The sequence below is a fragment of the Pinus tabuliformis genome, chromosome Q, assembly GCF_031772625.1.
Source record: "Pinus tabuliformis cultivar Carrire ecotype Pingquan chromosome Q, CPIR1, whole genome shotgun sequence".
NCBI lineage: Eukaryota > Viridiplantae > Streptophyta > Pinopsida > Pinales > Pinaceae > Pinus > Pinus tabuliformis.
Window position 1 is genome coordinate 679,584,178 of NC_142296.1, and position 6,533 is coordinate 679,590,710.

Genomic DNA, 6,533 nt, shown 5'->3' on the forward strand with positions numbered 1-6,533 from the left:
GACAAAAATAAGCTTTCCATCCCCCATTAATCCTTTTCTCAATGCTATAGTTCCAGTTGAGCTTGTGATGAATATCAATTCCTAGGTACTTTAGGAAGACACTTCCTCCAAGTTAGTATTGTCATACATAAAATTAGCGTAAGTGTCCTTCTTGGATTTGATAATCATAACTTTTGTTTTGTCAGTATTAACAATCATACCCATGGTAGAGCAGAAATCCTTAAGAATTACAAATTGCTTATCAAGATTAGATAGACACTTTTTGTTTTGTTAAATATATATATTTTTAACTATTACTTTATTTTTTATAATTAATAATAAATAATAAATAATAATTAGAGATAAAATTATAATCTATTTATAATTTTAATATATTTTTTGATATTTATTAAATGAATGTTTACTAATTTTTATTAATCATTTAATATACATAATTAGATTAATTAATAAGTAATCAAACTATTAAATTAAAAAAGAGACTTATGCCGTGAAGGGGTCACCGAGACTTTTAAAACTATTGATTTTCTCATCCGGTACATAACTTTCTTTATATGTATGATGGTAGATATTTACATTTTGTAAATAAATTTATTATACCACTTATGTACGTATTTATTTAATTCTTAATGATTCTATTTATTATTTATTTATTTTATATGTATTTATTTAGTTTTTAACAACGAGCCACTGCAGTGGTGGTAGTCCCTGCTGGGGTCTGCAGGGAATTGCAGAATTTGGAAAAGTTGGCCTGGCAGAAATTGTTCCAAGTCTGGAAAGGATGGGAGGCAGAGGTCAAGGAATAAATGGAATGAACCACAAATAAGTAATTCATATAAGTCGCTGAAGGCAAGCAAGTACTCTCAGCCGTAAATCATTTCACAATGGATGCAAATATTACATTTGTTGACTTGCCTACATGCTGCAGAGCAGCGACCATTTTCATCCATATGTCCAGGTATGACAAGAACGATTATGAACTTAAAGAAGCTTTATTTGAATGAAGATGCTAAACAGAAATGCAGAAAATCATTTAGGAACAGGGTTTGGAGATACAAAGTGATCCCTTTCAATAATGCTCAACCACAAATAAACATTCTGTTCAATCTTGACTGAAAAATTAATTGCCTAGACTGAAAAATATCTTTAAATCTTAAAACCAATAATTCATATAAATCGATGTTTAAACCTTAAAACCAGTGATTCATATAAGTCGCTCAAGGCAGGCAGGTACTCTCAGCCGTAAATCATTTCACAGTGGATGCAAATATTACATAGTAACAAAATAGCTATGGGGCCAGTTTGTTGACTGGACTATGTCAGAAGCACTTCTTGTTGCATGAGTTGCATCAGCAACAACAATTCCTATGTCTGCCTTTTTTAGCCTGCAATCGTTTAACAATCTCGTACTTATGCTCTGCAATGACCAGTCAAAATCAGGAAGGATATGGAATCAAACACTAATTAAGGAAATGAAAAAATAAAAGTATCTGAAAAAACACAGAAGTAAAAGATAATTGTTGCTCACCAGGGAAAACACCAGCAAAACCATCAACCTTCTCTATTAGTTCATCAACTGGCGAAGCTGCAATTGATTCATCTTTGTCCTGACCTAGTAAAGAGGATGATGGATACATGTTTGTACCCATGTCCAGTCGGCAACCTGTCTCCTTGGCAATAGCCAATTGATCTCCTGATGAACATTTGCAAGTAAATAGTTAAATGTTGGCTCGTTGCATTACAAAAACAGTAGTGAAACTGATGACAGCATAACCTCACCATACCTGTGATCATTTTGACATTTACACCAAGATTAAGAGCCCTTGTGATTGTTTCAGCACTGTCATGGCGTGGGGGATCAAAAAGAGGCATCAATCCAATAAAATGCCAGGGCCCTCCTGGACTCTCCTTCCTGCCCTTTGGAACTTGCTGCAAAGATTTTGAGATAGCTATAAAGATATACATAATCAACAAGAAGAACTTACTGGGAATATTCAGCCCACGGATAAAGCAAAAGAAGCCATATTATTAACCTGATATGCAACTGCAAGAGAGAGAAGTCCTCGTTCAACAAAGTTGTCAATAACTGTATGAACTCGTCGGTCAATTTGTGGCTTATTATGTGCGAGGTTAAGAATCTAGCAGAAGGTATTTGGTCATTTCAGTTTTAATAGAATGTGTACAAATAAGTTTTGAAGCACTTTCTAAACAATACAACCCATTACCAAGTCTAATGAAGAAGGTCAAACTTCCAAAGAACAATACCTGCTCTGGAGCACGTTTACTAACTTGATGCATTTTCCCTTCATTGTCAATATAAGTGAGAGTTGTCCTCTTGTCAGTTAGATTAAAAGGAAGAAAATGGACCTCTTGAATGGTTGCCCGTGCCTTTTAGATGCATGGATGTTAAAAGGCACAACAAAAGATACAAATTAGTAAAATAAGCATAGGCCTGCTTATCAACTAAAATTTAATATGATGACATAAAAAAAATACTTGCCTCCTTAGGATCCGTAAGCATCCCAACAATTGTTGCATCAATGGCATCTTGATTCTCTGTTCTGGATGCTCTTGCAGCCATCAGGACAACAGTATCCTTGTCATATCCTTTCGTGAAAACCTATTCATGACAACAATTAGTAATTGATACTTGTTTGAAGGAAACTAACAGTACTGGATCATCAAATATTACCACGGACCCTAACTAGCCAATTTGGTACAACTACAGTATCACGAAAAATTATGTATTTATGAAATAAGAGAAAGGACAAAAAAAGAATCAGAAGTCCAGAATAAATACCAACCTTTTGGAAGTGGCCAACTTGGTTTGTACTGTTGACAATATGTGTTGGTTTACCAAAAAAGGTATGGACCCCAGTAGCAATGACAACACATTCAAGTTCACCCTGTTTGCAAGTGGAGCCACAATAAACCCCATTGCCAGGACCCTTTGTTACTGGTAATGACTGACCACTGAGGGCAGACTACACACATTCAAAAATATTGTCATAAAACGTGGCTCAGGAAAAGTACCAAAACAGTCGAAGTTAATCCCAGAAACCATATAAAAGCATACCGAAAATTCCAGCACTTGTAATCAGAAATAAGAAGTAAAGAAAAGGATTGGATTAAGACCTGATCAATCTTTAAAGGATCTCCTTCAAGAAGACGTGCATGTGCAAGAACAATATATCTAAGTTTGACGCTGATTATGTCACCAGGAACAAGCACTGTTGCATCTTCTTCATTCCATTGTCCATCTCTGAGAACTTGTTAAGTTCAAAGTCTTAAGTCATTGGCCAAGGAATTTAAAGCTGCAACACACATGATCTTAAGAGGATTCTGAACATCCAATTGCATGCTTCCCCGCAAAACCAAGGATAGAAAACTGAAAATGTGGGGGCTGCCACTCATACAAAAGAGAGTGAACAGACCTTGCTCATTGGAACCAGCCGAGTCATCAGTGCTGCAGCAGTATTGCCAGCATTGTTTTCCTCTATGAAACTTATGGTAGAGTTTATAACAAGCAATGTTAGAATACCACCAAAATCTTTCCAGTCAGGAGGTTTTCCCAACAAAGATACAATTTACATGATTAAAGCCTCAACTAAAAAGAGTGGATAGGGTATGCCCTGACTGATACTGGCTACAAGAGAGAAATATTGTGACACGGTAGAACAAGAAGCCATCTTCTTTTCCAATAATATGCACAGGAACCATAAGGATGAAGTAATACTTGTTAGGATATTCCGACACATAGGATATAGTTAAGTTCAACTTGGTCTAGTATAGAGTTAGGTTAGAGTTAGGTAAAGTGTGTTTCTTTACCGTTGTACATTTTGTAACTTACAATCCGACGGTCACGATATGTAGTGATCCGACGGTTCACTCTCACCTCGGTATTACCGACACTTGATCCGTGGCTTGACACCCGATTGGTCCATGAGTTCTATTTAAAGCGCATGGAGGGTCATTGTTCGGGTAATCCGTGCATGAGATAAGCTTATGTAAATTTTCATTCTTTGATTAATAAATTGCCTGTAGTACCCACGTTGGGACAGGCCGTGGACTGTTTCCCTCCTTGCACTCTGAGGGTTTTAACCACGTCAAAATACTGGTGTATTGATTTGAGATCTGGTTGTGAGCGGTGTCCTTTTGGTATTCTTTCTGTGGAACTTACCCTGTAAATTCCTACATGGTATCAGAGCTATTTGAGGGCCGCGTCCGTTGGTGATCCAAATCTGAAGCCGGTAGAACTGCATGCGGCTGTCGTTTCCTAGATCTGCTGTTTCTGACTGCTTTCGGGCCGAGAGGACTGCTCTTTTGCGTTCGGAGCATCTGTTCCAGTGAGGAACCCCTTTCGTTTCACGCGAAAAGGTTTCCGGTAGCCCTAGCTGCGTCATTTTTCAGATCGGGAGGTATACAGTTTTTTTTTTGCAGTTTACTGTTATTTTCTCTCTGCTTATTTCGGTCTCAGTTTATTTAGCCTTTTTTTTAACCGGATCTATACCTTTCATTTCTGCGTATGCTCTTTGCCCTGCGACTCTGTGCGATCTGGGCAAATCAGAAACAGAAAGGAAGGATTTTTCTCATGCGTATGCTCTTTTCCCTGCACCTTAGTGTGATCTCGGAAAATCAGAAACATTGAGAAAAATATTTAGTTTTTCGGCTAAAGCTAACCTTGAGATTTTTTTTTTAAATTTCTAGTTTTTTGGCTAAAGCTAACTTCGAGCCGCAAGGTTCGTTTTTCTTTGCATATTCGTGTTGGGTTTTGTGTTTTGTGTTTTGTAGGGAAAAAGAGCTTTCTCAAGGCAAGCACGCAAACCAAGGCCCCCCCCCCCTCTCTCTCTCTCTCTCTCTCTCTCTCTCTCAAATTTTTTGTATAGATCAATTGGTTCAAAGCTATTTTAAGAGAGTAGAGGTCTTGGGTTCAAGTCTCCATTTTGTGGGGGCGGATTTTTTTCATTCCCGCACATTCGCGCACTTTGCCGGCAACGTCAACATTTTTTTTTCAAAAAGCCATAACTTCTTCATCCGGAAGCCTTTTTCAGAGCCGTTTTTTTTAAAACCGCCTATTTTTTCGAGATCTATCCATTGGTACACTTACTTTCAGCATCTTCAGCTTCAGTTTTTTTAAAAAATGGAAAGTCCATGCCAAGTCATTCTTGACAGCACTAACTACTTCCAATGGGTAGCCTACATGGAAGATTTACTTAGAAGTAAAGGTCTCTTCAGAATAGCCACAGACCAAGAGAAGAAACCAAAAGATGAAGACAAGGCGGCAAAATGGGAAAATAGACAAGATCAAGCACGTGGTTTGATAGGGATGTCTATTTCTCCTGATCTTAGATTCCACATTGCAGGACTTGAGACTCCTCATGAAGCATTAGAAAAACTTGCTAAAGTTTTTGGGATTAAAAATGAAATTAGAGCCCATCAACTTGAAAATGAGCTGCTTACTTTGGATCCTAATAATTTTTCTTGCATTGAAGATTTCTTGTCCAAATTCAAGACCCTTAGATATCTCTTGGAAGGTGTTAAAGTTAAGAAAGAAGATGGTAACCTTATTTATTCCATCCTTACTAAGTTGGGACCAGCCTACTCTGTATTTGTTTCCACTTTCCATTCTACAAGGGAAGCTTTCATTTGTCAAGGACAAGACTACAAGGCCCCTTCCTTTGACTCCTTTTGTGATTCCTTAATAAGAGAACAAGAAAAACTCTTACACCTTGGTCTTCTTAATCTTGGAAACTCTTCCACGAAAGCGTTAGCCGCCCAGCAGCAACCAAATTCAAAGAATCCTAAGAAGTCATATCCTCAAAAGAATGGTCCTAAACCATCTCAGCCTCAAAATGAAAGATCATTTCAGCAAAATGATAAGACCAATAAAAACAAATGGAAGAAGACTGATAGACATTGTAACTTTTGTAATCGAGATGGCCACTTAGAATCTAAATGCTTTAAGAAGATGGAAGCCTTGGAAGCCGCAATGAAGAAACATAACATCCATGTGGAGCCTACTTCAACTTCAACTTCCGGAATGGCACTTTCTGCATGTCATTGTCAATCATCTCAGTCTGGTTATGCATTAAATGTATCTTCTTCTTCTTCTCATTCTCATGAGTGGCTCATTGATTCTGGAGCCTCTTGTCACATGGCCAAAAACCAAGCCATGTTTTCTTCTTTAAATGATTGTAACACCAAAAATATATATATTGGTGATGATAGATCTCTTAATGTTGTAGGGACTGGAACTGTTCATCTAGACAATGGTCAGTTTAATGATGTATTATGTGTTCCAACCTTATCCTGCAACCTTCTATCTGTCTATCAGATAACTCATTCAGGTGAAGGTAAAATTGTTGAATTTTCACCTCATGATGTTGTAATCAAGGATCTAAAAGATCCTAAACAGATTCTAGCTACTGGTCTTGCTGATGATTCCAAAAGGTTGTATAAGTTTCACAACTTTGGGTCATCAAATCTTCCCTCAGTATTTGTTGCTCATAATGATGAAGTGAGCAAACTTTGGCATG

General features: G+C 37.4%; 1 pseudogene; it reads right to left on the bottom strand.

Moving 5' to 3' along the window:
* Positions 1 to 1,267: 1,267 nt before the first annotated feature.
* On the bottom strand, positions 1,268 to 3,686 carry LOC149221366 (plasma membrane ATPase 1-like; annotated as a pseudogene).
* Between the last annotated feature and the right edge of the window lie 2,847 nt (positions 3,687 to 6,533).